Genomic DNA, 15,291 nt, shown 5'->3' on the forward strand with positions numbered 1-15,291 from the left:
AGTGACCGCCGAACTTCTCGAAAAAGTCGATGCTAAAGTCCGTGAAAATCGAAATTTCACAATAACGGAACTTTCTTTGAGTTTTCCACAAATTTCGCGAAGTTTGTTGCACGAAATCATCAGCGAAAAGCTTGGTTACCACAAGTTTTGTGCAAGATGGAAGGCAAGAAGAGGTAACGAAGTGGTTGAAGGCGCAGGCGGCCGAATTTTTCGACGAAGGAATTTCCAAGCTCGTACATCGCTACGACAAATGCCTTAATTTGTATGGTGACTATGTAGAAAAGTAGTATTTGAGTGTGGCTTTCATCTGTATATAATAAAATTTGTTTCCTATACTTTGTTTATTTTTTTATTCCAAAACGTAATCTACTTTCTGGATAGCCCTCGTACAATGTTGGCCATTAAAACTGCTGTACTATGAAGGAAATCAAACTCCAGAACCTTATTTATTGTACCTATATAGTATAATGGGAGGTAGACAGAATTAAATTTTCACGTGATTTGGGGTACACAGCGCGCAGAATTTAGTACACAGAGCTGTTCATCTCTTGGAGGAACAACGATTATAATCCGGCTAGGCATCCGGTCAAACTCATCTTTGATGTCAGATACGGGTACTTTATTCCATGTGCTTTCAACTTTAGGCCAGAGTTCACCAATCGTAGTGACTGGCGAGTATTGGCGTGCCACTTTTTCGGCAAACCATGACCAGATGTTTTCAGTTGGACAATCCTCTGTATTGAGGAATGTTAGGACAGCATGCACAACATGTATTCATGCATTATCTTATTGAAAGATAGCGTCAATCAGGCCTCGAAGAATGATCACAGCCACGGGCCCTAACACGTTAGATATGTAATGGTGGCTCTCCGTATTACCAGCTGTGCGAATCAGAAGCGATCGGGGTTTATATCCAACCACACTCCATACAATCACACTACGTGCTGGGCCCCACAACGATGAAGAATACAATCTGGCAACGTTCGTTCTGACAAAGTTTGCCCATCACGATGCGATATGCAAAACAGGGATTCGTCTAAAAAGACGACGTGGTACTGCCGATTTTCGTTACACCATTGTAGGCGCGTCTGTTTCTGCTACAGCGTCAGGAAAAGCTGCAACAGTGGTCGTCTTGGCTGACAGTTTATGACGTTGCAGACATCGTCGCACTGTTTGTGCGCACACTTGTCGTTTTGCACACGAATAAAGTACATGGACACATCGATATGCCCAGTAGTCGTGGAGTCCCGATCAACACGACCAGCAGTGTCACGGAACGATAAACTACAGTCTCAATAGGCCATGATCCAGCTGCAGTTCCTGGTAGGTCTTTCTCCTTCTTAAACGAGACGTAACATGACCTTTACATGTACAACCAATTCTCAAACTCGATTTCCGAATGAGAAATCTGTTGTGCAATTTTCCCATTTATATACAATGTAGTTGCTTTGTGCAAATGCGTTGGAATGTTACTCATTTGTATATCCCAGTATGTAGTAACTTTCATGGAAATTTGACTTTTGCTGTTTTCATAACATAAGAATTTTAATGGCAGCAATTTAATATATTCTGACACGATATATTATTTAAAAGAATTTGATTGGACAGCAATACATTTTCAGAATGTCTATTTGTAACTATTAGTAAGTACATATAACTATTAGTAAGTACAGTACTATTAGTAAGATAAGATAGATAAGTATTCAAACACCAACCCTCAATTGAAAAGCGCGAAAATTTATACATTGCTACTAAATATCCATTTTTACACCTTCGAATTTAGCATAAATTTAAATTGAATATATTTGTAAGTAATGAAAGGGAATATGAACTGTCTAATACCCAGGTACGAATTCTAAACTTGAACGTTGATTTAAAATTTTAAATAAAACTAAATTATTAAAAAAATAATTGTATTATTTAACTAAAGCTCTTAATGCGCATATTATATAAATTTTGAAAACAAATGTTTACGAAAATCCTGAAATTATCATATGAAAAAAAATTTACAAATATAAAAAATAATAAAATAATAATGATAAATAAAAAAAATTATAAAATAAATAAAAAAAGAAGAAGCGGAAGAAAAAAATTCCGCAAAGTACTTATTTGATAGCACATTTGACACATCTTGGCCAGCGAACTGTTAACTTGAGATACATAATACACTTTTTGGAGGAGTTTATTATATCAAAGCAATACACCGTCCCTTCGAATATGAATACAAGATAAGTAATAAATTAATAATAATACTGCTAAGTTTTATTTCGCCACTGAAATATTTAAGCTCTTAAAGAATAGTCAAATATGTAATTAATAAAAGAAAATAAAACAAATTATCAATAACTTTTCATTTAAAATAAATTTGTTGAAAATATGAAAATAAATTTGTGTTAAATTTAACTTTATTTTATGCGTTAACATCTCATTATCGAGTCTTAAATGCTCGAAGTGAAATCTAGTAATTCCGAATAAAAAATAAAAGAAGAAATGATAGGTTAAAAATAAATACCTTGTTTGCATAAATAAAAATATCCAGCCACTAAGCAATATAGTTTAATCTTCAGACTTTTCAAGGGTAAAGTCCTAAAACATAAAAATCGTCATCATCTAATAATGCTAAACTAATTCCTTCTAATGCTAAATCCTATTATTATTGTGGACTCGATAACGAAGGTCTCTATCGCAAAAGTTGAGCCAAATAGGTTAAAAGTGTAACTCTGTCCTTAGTAACTAAATGGATCATTCCATCTATCTAGCTTCAGATTAGCGTACCGAGGAAGATTAAATCGTTCACGCCAAAAGAGATCAAATATCAATCAGAAGAAAGAAATTTCATCTGATAAAATTAGAATTTTTTTTTGCATACTGAACTTGACACCTCTTATAGATTAATGAACTTTTGATATATATCTTGTTCTAGACGCATTTTTGGATGCATTCAGATTAGCTATCACGTTGTTTACCAATGTGCGATAAATTTAAGCCAGGAACATTGTATACTGGATTGTAAATGTTCAAATTTTAATATTTATCATTCTGAGGAAAATTAATTTAATGTGTTGTAAATGCTGCGCTTTTTTCTTCGTTATAAAAGGAAACGAAGTATTTTGAAGACAAAATGAAGTTATTTTACAGTAGGCCGCAAAGATGACATCTGTTCTATGTCCAGCCATGTGTTAAATGCTATCCGAGTAGTACTTTTTATTATAAATATATATATGTGTGTGTGTATAATGCTTTAGTTTTTGAGAAAGGTGAAACCAATTCACTCTTTAGTCCTGGTCGAGCAAAACTGCTGCATAGATGATTGGAGGGAAAATCATACCTGGCTTGTTCGTTGAAATATCATATTTTTATTTCTCACAGGAAAAATTCTTCAGAAATACATATTTGCTTAAATTCGTACCACATTATGGATGCTAAACGCGCCATACAGTTTATATATACGCAGTTTACATTTCAGATAATAGGAAAAAAAAAAAAAAAAAAAAGAAGCTTAGCGAAGAGACTCGACTAGGCAGAGGAAGCATGAGAAAAAAGTGATGCATAATAACTGCAGCTGTATTTATAGCTCGTAAAGTCTTTGTTTTAATCCTGAGCAACAACTAGGTTAAAGATTTCACAGTGCAGAGAAATTGCAAGGAAAGAGTGACGTAACATGATGCAGAGTGAAACAATGGTGCAAAGCGTATCCTTGAAGCGAGGATGCGTTTAATTAAAATTTATGAATTAAAAGGTCTATTACCAATTGACCTTAAGTTTAATAATTTGTTTTATATTTTATGTTTTACACATACACATAAAATAAATATATAAAATAAAGTAAAAATTATTACCTGAACAGAATCTGCTGAACATATCACAGCAACGGAATTACAAAATGATGGACGGAAACGGAACAACGAAAATGTAATAATCAATACCTTTTAATTTCAGTTCACTGTATGTAGAAAACTAGCATACATCATTACATATAATTTTATGTACAGCACTTCATGCTTGTTAGGAATATTTACATGACATCAAGATATGTGTAAAAAACCAACACAGAAGAGCATTTAAAAACAACTTTGAATATTCAGAAAGGCTGAGATACATTACAGCATTACACGTAATAAATTAAAAAGAAAAAAAAATCATACAAAATACATAAAATTGGATACATAGCACTTGGGTAGTAGTATTTGACTAACAAAAAGAGTATATATAGTTCTTAGACAGCAAAGTTTTATAGATGAGAAATTCTCGCCCCAATATGTAGAAGCACAGTTAATCCTACTTAGTTAATCTCAAATTGTGCATCTTTATTAGGAAGCCTATGCAGTGCCCAGGCAGTCCAATAATCAAGTGTCAGTGACTTGAGAAGTGGAAAAAGTCACTTAAATATGTAGTAGCCAGGTTGCCAACCCCGCTACATTCTCAGATGTTTGTGTCACTATACTCAGATCAATTTAAATAGGGCAGAAAAGGGCTGTGACTTCTTATATAGAGTTGATTTGCCAATTTACAATTCTGTCCTAATTTTAGGCAACAGCTGGAGAGTACGCCTGCCTCTCGAAGCTAAATCGCAGCGTTCTAAGGAGATACGTGAAGATGACAGTTTTAAGAAGGAAACTGGGAGTGAAATCAAGATCATGTGTTGCTCTAAAAAAGAAGGTATTCTTCGCAATTTGAGCTGCCGCTCGTTTCCCAGAATAACAGCACAGAATAGGCCTCTTATGCGCTGGGGCCATTTGAATACCCAAGAAACTACGGCTTCTGTCTACTGAGTATGAGACAAGACTAGCGATATAGTTTCTGTATATCGCCGTTGTATCCTGGTGGTGAGGCTGCAAATAGTCAGTCACCACTCTTAAGGATATTAATTCTGCTTGGTGCACTAAATTGTTATGTCCTGTTCTCCATCCAGATGACAAAAGTTACAGCCTGCACCTGATGCTATCTGTTTGCAGAGAACTATGTTTTGCGCGATAAACTGATTGAGCAAAGAAAATATTCTACTGCAATTTGAGTTGGGTCAGATGGCAACTAATTTATCGGATTATGCTTTTCGTAGTTAGAGCGATAATAAGCAAGTTCTCATAACTAGTTGACAAATTAAGTTTTGTTGTTCTCACCACCATATCCTTTTGTTTAACCACTAACTCTAGTGGGAGGGGAAGACTAGCAATGACTTGGAAGGCAGATACTGGTGTAGTATGACATGCTGCACATATGAGAAAAAGCTGTTGCCATTATAACATGAACAAGCTTTCTCCTCATATGTGAGGTCAGTTTAAATCTCCAGACATGAGCTGCATGAAGCACTATCACTTTGCAACTGTTTGATGCCTTGTCCTCAGTACTGGTGAGGGAATGCCCCATTTTAATGAAGTTATGCTTTGAATGTTATTGATAAACATATTAATTTTATGCTTTAAATAACGTAAATGATAAATGGCTGTCAATAATGAGACCCAGGTATTTGAATTCTGAGCTAAATATAACAGGAAAGCCCAAAAATATTGCGTTGGGGTTTCGTCTTAATACTTTTTTGAGACCTCTCACAAACGCCCTCGTTTTTGAAAGCCAAGATCTGTAAGTTATCGGACAGAAATTCGCCTAATACTTCATAAAATGCCCAGTTTTTTTACACTCTCTAAATACTTCAGAATATGGAAACAAATTTTTGGGGCATCCTTAAAAACATCTTTATACTGTGCTTTTAGAATAATGCATCAGTAAAAGAATCTGCTGCACATTCTATATCCAAATTTTGTCGAGTGCTCCAAGTTACTTAGATATTATTTTACTCCTGAAGGGGTTAGGTGAGTGATCTTATTACGAAGAATGTGCTATGCTTTAACATGATTGCTACAAATTGTACGGTGGACAGTAAGCCATCAAAAAATAGCGTCAAATATGAATGATGCTTAATGAAGTAAAACTCGTGCATTGTTACGTGAGTTTATACTTGGCAGGAAAGCTGCAATGTCGATCCCAAATACACACGTATATAGGAATTTCTGTGTTTAAGATTATCAAACCTGAACTCCAATACAGGCAACTGGAAGATGCTTCAAACGCAAGCAGACCATCAGCATGAATGCAGTCTTGGCAAGGTAGCATTTGTTTCAGAAATAGACAGATGCAATAGTCTGTGATCATCTGCGTGCCGGTGGGAATCGCAATACAAGGTCCCAAAGGCAGCGATAAACTCTACTTAATTTTTCTCAACGTTTTCTGGCACTATGCTGGATATCGCAGAGTATCATCCACTCCCTAGCCAAGGCTAAACTGACACTGAAATTGCATTCTCGGCTTACTGACCATTCTTAAATTTACTGACGATTTAAGTTTATTTACATGCAACTGTGTTTTTCATGTACTTCAAGATAGTTTTACTCTGCCCGTGTGCAAAAAATTTGACCTAAATATTAAATAATGTGCTTAACTTGGTTGCTTCTTTGCTTGTATTTTTAAAAACGAGTAAAGTAAATGCACTCTCCAAAATTAAGGTTATTTCTAAGTGCTTTAAAGCAGTTTTTGAAGCTCATAGTGAAGGGAAATTTTAAAAATGAAAATATTTATATCAAGAAGTCATGAAAGAAACTAGTCCATATAGATATATTTCTATGCATTACCAAAATTTTGATATTTAAGGTATAAAATAAAATAAAGGAATCAAACTGCACTGAACTAATAGAGAATTTTGAACTAGTATAGATCACCTACAAATGTATAAAATGCTATCAGGTATCTGGCATTCCAGATATCCCAAACAGTCTAACATCATTAAAAAAAAAAAAAAAAAAAAAAAAAAAAAAAAAGTTTTTTTTTTTTTTACAACGAAGCCCAAAAGCATATTTACAATTCTCATCCAACCGTTATTTGTTACGAATAAAAAAGAACGATTGTTTGGTGAATATGTGACACTAGTCTTCCTCATTTCGCTTTTCTAAAATTTTTAGGTTTAATCGTAGGTTCTTCAAGGCCTTAATTAGGAACAAGTGAAATATATGTCATTGTAGCACATTTTCAGTTATCTACGAGTATTTACAGTGATTCTTGTTGAATATTTTCAGAAAGCATAATTACAGTAAATTGCTTAAAATTTTCCAGAAAATTAGAAAGTGTTATGAAGAGTAATTTTATCACCTAGATTAAAAAAGGTGCATAATCTATACTAATAAACAATAGATTCTTCTGAAACAATGGTAGCCTAGTTTTAGTTTTCCCTTCCCCTTTCTCTGTTAAGTTAACTGCATTTGAAGATAAACATGGCAAAGGATGGGTCAAGGTTGACACGCGCTAATCAGATAAAATATTCTTTTTTCCCCATTTATTTAGACGATATCAAACACATAAAAGATATAATTTTTTAAAACATAGGTTTGCTTTTTAAATATTGATTTCAGTAGCTGATAACGATAGCTCTAGTTGGGACTGACATCAGTATTTGTTCAGCGTTAAACGCACAAAGCAGAGCCTTAGAGATAAAAGAAAAATAATGGGCAATTGAGTTGAGATAAAGGAGCTTTAACGAAAATATTTCTTGGGTTATTAATTCGAAAGATGTTGAGAAGAAATTTTATACTTCAGAACAAACATATATACCCAAACTGAAAAAGCACGAAAGACAGTTTTGCCGAAAGAGAAAGAAAATATCTGACGAGAAACCGTTAGATTGGTAAATATATGCATTTATAAGAATACTAGCTTTACCCGCGTTGATGTCCTTAAATAAGTTTCAAATACCATGAATTTTAAAAATACACTTCGCGTAAGATTTCAGTAAATACTGCCCTTCGTCAATACCTATAGGCCGCGGATATTTTGTATTTACGCCTGACCAAAGGGTTATGTTTAAAAATGAAGAACATTCAAGCGCCTTAAAACTATAAAACAATAGTTGTTATCTCACGCAGTAAAATGTAAAAAATATAAAAAGTAAATGCAATTTTTCAAGCAACAATAACAGAAATATATAAAACGGATGTATAGATCTTTAAAAAATACGAAACAAAACATTACATTTATCACAAAAGTCGAAATGTTAATAATAGTTTCAAGTAAGTTAATTGGAAACGAAGTTATTAATTTTTAAATGATTTTCCGCTCGTAAAACTTTGACCTTTTCGCCAATCCAACGGTCGACCGGATATCAGCTACTCCCCTCCGTCGCTTTCGAACCCCAGCCTGTCAACAAAGAGTTAACAGCAGCAAGCGGAGTATTATTTCATCTGTGATTAAACTGGAAATAATTAAGCTACATAAACAGTTTTACCACCAATGTCCCTATCATTCAGAGTGCAACACAAGTTTCTAAATTTCGAGAAATTTGGATAATTAGATTAAAAATTATAATTTTTATCACCAATTTAATGGACCCACACGAGAAGACATAAGAAAAAATCCCTAATGTCGCTATTGAGTCTCATTCAAATTAGCGTTTTCAGAGTTTTTAATTAATATCTCAGCTGATTAAAGTCGTACGAAGATGAGAATGGTATGGATGGATTCCGAGGAATTTTTGGAATCAGGGATTATGTGTTTCGAAATTCAACTAACCGCTGTTCCATAGATATTTGTGAAAAATTAATTGGCCCGTAGCCAAATCCTTTTAATAGGGAAAAACCCAGCAAAGTAAGTGAAAAATGTAGGGGAAACTAGTTTTTAATTAATATCTCGGCTAATCAAAGTCGTACGAAGACATTTTATAGCCTATAACCTTTTCTAATATATCAAAAATATTTCTTGAAAATTTCATAATGATCGGTTAAGTAATTAAGGCGTGAAAGCGTAACAAACAAACAAACACACAAGCAAACTCACATTCGCATTTATAATATTAGTAAGATAAGGATTTAATGCTGCTTTTTAATTTGTTACAAAATTGGTTGAAAGCAATTTTTATACACGGACTATATTTAAAAATAAGTCAAAACTGAAAGCCAATATGTAAATGCAGAGCATGTTTTAGCCATTCGCACATTTTTTTAAACGATTTTCATGGTATTTACAGAAATGTTTTACCTATATTTTTTTTTTTTTTTTTTGTTTTGTTTTAAGTCTTCCCTTTGATATAACGCTTATTCCTCGCTATCCTTATACAACGTAACTCCCAAGAAAATTTGGATAATTTGGATAAATTTGGATAAAGATGTTTTTGATAACGGAAGCGGTATTTTATTCCATACTTCTCGAACAGCTTTCCAAAGTCCAAGGAGGGTTGTAGGTCGACATGTGGACAATCCGCTTTTTAAAAGTACTAAAGCGAAATGTCCGTGGATGATACATCACGAGATTTAGTAGGGATATGATTGAAAGGTAGGGCCTTGATAAACCTTTCTTGTTTTTTTTTCCAGGAATTTCACAGTGGATTTTGACCTGCGGCTACTTGCTTTGTCTTGATGAGGCTACTTGCTTTGTCTGATGGCACTGTGGGTAAAGAGAAGGTATTCCATAATTAAAAATACGTTCCTGATAATATGTGGCTGATCTTAACAGTTTTCTGCTGTCTCTTTAATTTTTATTTGATTGTTTCTGACAGGTTTTGCGGAAATGTCACTTGTTGTCCTGTTGGAAAATTTCATGTTGCCGCAGGGTTGATGTGCGCAAATATCATTTGTGCCGAATTGCCCTGCACGCAAGAATGACTTCACCTCAAAATCAACTTAGGTTTTTAATAATTATGTTCATATAAATATATATATAGAATATTTTGTTTATTTTTTATTTGCTGGCTTTTAAATTGTTTTTCACGTGTTCTTAACTTTCACAGTTTTCTGGACTGAACGGATGAATATGGGGTGGATCAAAGGAATCAGAGTAGTATGTAAATTAATCTCGACTCTTGAGGCAGCTGCATTTGAACTGTATTATAAGTTTGTAGGGTATATTTTAATTTTATAACGCTTCTTTTAATTTTGAAACCCTTTCCTATCAATTCTTGTTTCCACTTACAACTCCCTACCAGAATGAATTTTTAGAATCGCGTTGAATGCAAATGAGTTAGAAGAAGTATTTAAGGAAACTAACTTCGATAGAAAGTGCTAGGAGTCCTTAGTAGCGCCTGTTTGCTTTCTGGCTGAGTCACTCTTGAAGCTGTTACGCTCGGCCGTGTTATACATGCCTATTGATATTCGCGCCGGCTAGTTTAATTTAGGGGCCAACTACGTTAGATAATTGTGTCTACCTTCAGCTAAGTCTCGTTTAGTTAATTTTAGTTTAGTTTCTTATCTTCTTATTCTGAGTTAAGCCCGAGTAGAGGCTTCCCTGTAACCCCGAGAAGGAACCGACTTGTTATTCTGAGTAAATAAAAGGGTAATTCAACTCTTCTCGAGTCTAAATCTTAGTTGTTTGAACTCAGCGATTAGTCACTACTGGCCACCTCTCATCACGTGGTGTTTACTCTGCAAATTTAAGAAAATAAATTTTCTAGTAATTTAATTGTACTGTACTCGAATTGTGTTTCTGAAGAATTAGGACATTATTATCTCTTCAAATTCACCTTTTTGAACTTCTATAGTCTTATTTTACGTTTTATTCAGGAATTTTATGAAACTTAGGACTTATTTTGCACCGACCATTCCCATAGCACCTCGACCCACGTGACCTAGCACTCATCTCCTCGCTCACTGATGCCTCTCTCTGATCTCGACTGCTGCTGCCATGAATGATACTTGCCTCTTGACTGCTACTGACATGCCATTTAATTGCTTTTAAAAATTACTATTTACTGAGTTTATCTCATGACATCGATCTTGCCTTCGGGTGTGGTGTATTTTCAATACACCTCTTATTTTATTATGATTACTAATGGCCTTTGGTAAAATGTTTAACTACTGGTTAGAACTCTTAGAAGTTGATGTCAGAAGAAAAGATACGATCCTAGATCCTATATTCTAGATATTTATGCTTAGAGAGATGCCCTAGAAGTCGGACAAAAGTGACTGTCTGACCCGCGATGCGGAAGCTTTGTCAATTGTGGCTGTTTTGCTTTTTATTAATCCAGAAATCTTTGTTAAGTTTTAAAATAAATATTTAAAAGACTACTGGTCTGATTATTCATCCATCTCGGATGTTCTTACGGTACAATAAGGTATTTTCTCCTTCCTTTCTGCATGCCTTTGTGGTGTAACGGTAGCACACTTGGCGGGTATTCGAGAGTTCCTGGTTCGAGTCCCGGCGAGGGCATTGCTCATTTTTCGTGCTTCTTACCTTCGGAGTCCTAATGGATCTACAAATTATTCAGTCCGGAGACTGTTGCTTGAAATCATGTGGTTTAAGAAATGCAAAGTAGAGCGGAAAATGATAATAAATTTCAAAAACTTTTTAAGCTGTTTTTATGATGATTATTAATATATTATTGATTTAACTACGTTTAGAGGGAGAAACAAAATGAGTTAGGGAAATGAGATGTTTTTATTAATATACGTTGCAGTGTCATAAGTTTTTTTTTGAGGCAGGAGAAGTGAAAAATGTGCAGTGCACTCGCTGGGACTGGAATTCTGAAACTCTTGAATACGCATCGAGTATGTTTCCAATTACACCCTGAGGGCACGCGGAAAGGAGGGAAAAATGCCTTATATACTCCCCTTTAAAAGGGCGACTGGGGATTAAAGGAACCAGTCACAAGATCCTGGTGGTGACGAATAATCATCCACCAACTTTTAGTTCGGGCGCCACTACTTATAGGATCATTAGGTTTTTTTTGAAGCAGAAGACTTGAAAAATGTGCAGTGCCTTCGCTGAGACTCGAACCCTAGAGCTCTTGAATACACGTCGAGTAAGCTTCCAATTGCACTACGAAGGTGCAGGGAAAGGAGGCAGAAAGTACCTTATAACCTGGTGTCCAAAAACTAAGGATAAACGATATTTTTGGAGCTAATAAGAAAACTGTACATGAATCAAGACAAATACTGCAAGCTATTTATTTCCCAGCATGTAACAAAGCATACGGGACATCGGGATTTTGCTGTGGTGATTAGTCATATTCCGCGTGTTACAAACACTTTCTCTTGTTCCCAGCACAGGATAAGAAGAAGTGAGCGAAACATCGGAGTTCCATTAGTGGGTTTTGCAGGTGTAGTCACACCACACTTACTTGTACAGCTTCCTTCCAATTTCAATGGCGAACGCCCTGAATTCTGAAAAGGATGACTGCTGACGCTATTGACTTGAATAAGCCTTACCGCATTATTGTCATCTCTGAAGCAGCCTTCTGCTATCTGCTACTCCTCGCCGCAGGCCGGCCCTAGCGAATCAGACAGTAATTTATTGAATTTCCAAAAAATTATCTCGTGCGGAGTCTCCATTGCTTTCTGGCATCATCCCATACATGTCCACATACATTTTGTGTGCTAATTACAAAAGGCAATGTACATTATGTCTGGTTGATTGTACTTATTATACAAAACATTATTAATACATATTAAGATTAGTGACAGCAGTTACGCACCAGTTATTCTGTCAAAATACAGAGTTAAAGCATATTCTAAACAAATTGTAGAGCATAAGAGGGATCCATATGCAGGTTTTGAAATGTAATCAATAGCTGCAATAATAAACTGAATCTGATACAGAGTCGATGTTTATACTCGTTTCTGGAATTATTTTGAACACTCACACATATCTGATGAATTCTCTGCCATTCATGATACAACTCTGGTTACAATTATAGAATATACTACATATATATTTATACAAGCCAGTAGATATGTAACAATCTGATGTTGACACCACGTGACTCCTTTGTACAACCTATTAAAGTATAAACATTTTTTGCTGCATTTTATTTAGATTTATTTCCTTGAAATTTATTAGAGATATATTTCTCAGTCAATTCAGTTTCCACTTCGGGGCAAGGCAAAAATACGTTAAAGCTCAAAAAACATTCATTAGAAATTGTAAAATACAGAAAAACAGAAAACAAATACAGTTAAAAACAGTTAAAAAAATTGCTACAATTAAAATTAGAGTTTCTACTGAAAAATAGGCAATTCGGCCAGCGGACAGGAAGGCATATTTTTTGGTGCACAAAATTGAAAGTCTACTTTTGCACCCACAGTAGAGACATTAGGTAGCAGGAGAGATGAAAAATGAGCAGTGCCCTCGCTGGGGTTCGAACCTCTCGAATACGCGCCGTGCGTGCTGACCATTACACTACGAAGGTATGCTTAAAAGGCGGGAGAAATACCTTACATACTCCCCCTTTTAAAGGACGACTGGGGATTAGGGGACCCAATCGCCAAAATCCTGGTGGTGAAGAATCATCATTCACCACCTTTTTTTTTTAGTTCGGGTGCCACTATAGAGTCATTAGGTTATTTCGAAGCAGGGAGAGATGAAAAGTGAGCAATGCCCTCTCCGGGATTCGAACCACGAAGCTCTCGAATATTTGCCGAATGCGCTAACCACTACACCGCAAAGGAAAGCAAAATGATTGAAAGGTCAGTAACCCCCCCCCTTTATTAGACGTGTAGAAATATCTAATCACCTTGCATCTTGTTCAGGTGTTTGTGTTACACTTCCAACAGTAAGAAATTACCTACATGAAACTCGGAAATAAAGCTGCAAAGAGAAAAAGCGAAGAGTGCAAAGAGAAAATCGTATACAGAGTGTACCGTAAATGTTGCGACAAACTTCTAAGGGAGGTAGGGCACATCATAAGGATTAAGAATTGTATAGCAGTCCATGCCCGTAAATGTCAGGAGTAAGTGGTAGCAGAGGTAGAAGATGGGAAAAGAAACAAGAGTGATTAATTTGAAACATTTATTGGACATGAATACAAATGGTGTAAGACAGCTTGAATGTTATAACAGATCCTCGAAGTTTGCACCACCGGCTTGGACTAGTCTTATCGAAAATGACATGCTTAAACTTCAACAAGCGCAAAATAAATATCTGCGCATCATTACCAAAGCACACTTGCGCAATCAAAGATGGATGAGGACCTCAGTATTGAAACTATTGATAATTTTCTCAATAAAAATCAACAGAAATGTATACAAAAAAGCCAGAACTTGTTACCATCTCGTGAACTTAACGAAATTCTAGAACAGATTACGTCCTACAGTTCTTATTTCTTATTTTTGAGTTTAAGCCCAAGTGAAGGCTTTGTAGTAATCCCGAAGAAAAGGGCAGAGTGTTTGTTCATCTTATTTTGAGTGAATTAAGGATAATTAACCCTATCAGGTTCAATGTTCCGTCTTACTTTCTTCGGGAACATGCAAGGACCTGACTCGGAACAGAGAGCTTACTAAAGCTATGTTCAATCACTGTGGGAAGTAGACAGGATACACAAGAAGGGTATACAAAACCCTTTATTTTTCTCTATTTACAATAACTTCCGTACTTCGGAATACACAGACCCACTACTAGTGGTCTAAACGTAAAAATATGAAAAATAAAACTAAACTCTAATTTAACTTTAAAATAATAAACGTGGAAGATTGGCCTTATATTAACAGGAAGCCGTATGTAGTACAGAGAACTGTGAACACTACAATACGTTTAAAAATTATCAAGAGGATTAAAACCTCTGGCCTGGAAGGCAACCAGCAACTGAGTAAAACTTCTAAGGTAAGCGGCCTGCTTCGACTCACTGCTTCCTCTCTCTCGCTTGGCAAAAAGCCACAACTTAAGTACTTGGCGTTCGCCAGACAAACTTTGCATAAATACATTAACGCTTATAATTCTGGCCGAAAGTAGAAAATAAGAAGTGATAGTAAAGATTTAAAATAAAATAAACGTTAGTAAAACTTAAGATCCTTACATACTTCCCGCCAGAGTTAATTAGTTTGAAACTGAGGTCTAAAACGACCTTGTTGAAAACTTTTAGCTCTAGAATCTAACGCAAGGCCAATCTTTTACAAACATTTTTCGCTAGAAACTAGAAATTTAAAAGAAAGAAATTTGTTTTTACAATAGCAGCTCCCAGGACACACAAATTTTTTCATCTGTACTGCATCTAAACAGGAGCTTTTATTCAAATCTGGTTCCTTCCAGAGATCTGGAAGGAAAACTAGTTTAATGAAATGTTACACAATGAAATGGCAAGTAACATGTGTAATTATATTTCTCTTAACATTCTTATTTCATTCATAACTATTTTAGTTATCTCTCCCCGTGCTCTCTGACATGTGTTGTAAAAAACACCAAACACGAATGTGTTTATGTCTATGTGTTCAACACTTCCTCCTACAATCAAAACACTAACGTGTTAAAATTCAACATACCAAGACCTCGTAACACACCCTAATTTCAACTCTAAACCCTGAGGTACTATTCTGAAAGTGGCTAACT

At 35.2% G+C, this 15,291-nt stretch overlaps 1 protein-coding gene across 1 annotated transcript in view; it reads left to right on the forward strand.

Annotated features, from left to right (window-relative positions):
• Nucleotides 1–1,185: 1,185 nt before the first annotated feature.
• Nucleotides 1,186–15,291, forward strand: part of LOC118190675 (uncharacterized) — a 260,220-nt gene continuing 246,114 nt past the window's right edge. The window contains exon 1 of the mRNA XM_085819528.1: nucleotides 1,186–1,323. The gene's annotated coding sequence lies outside the window, so the exon portion shown is untranslated. The remainder of the gene's footprint in view (nucleotides 1,324–15,291) is intronic.

Source organism: Stegodyphus dumicola, chromosome 6 (assembly GCF_044657685.1).
Source record: "Stegodyphus dumicola isolate Sdum_Otavi_A_Nest chromosome 6, ASM4465768v1".
In the NCBI taxonomy this organism is placed as follows: domain Eukaryota; kingdom Metazoa; phylum Arthropoda; class Arachnida; order Araneae; family Eresidae; genus Stegodyphus; species Stegodyphus dumicola.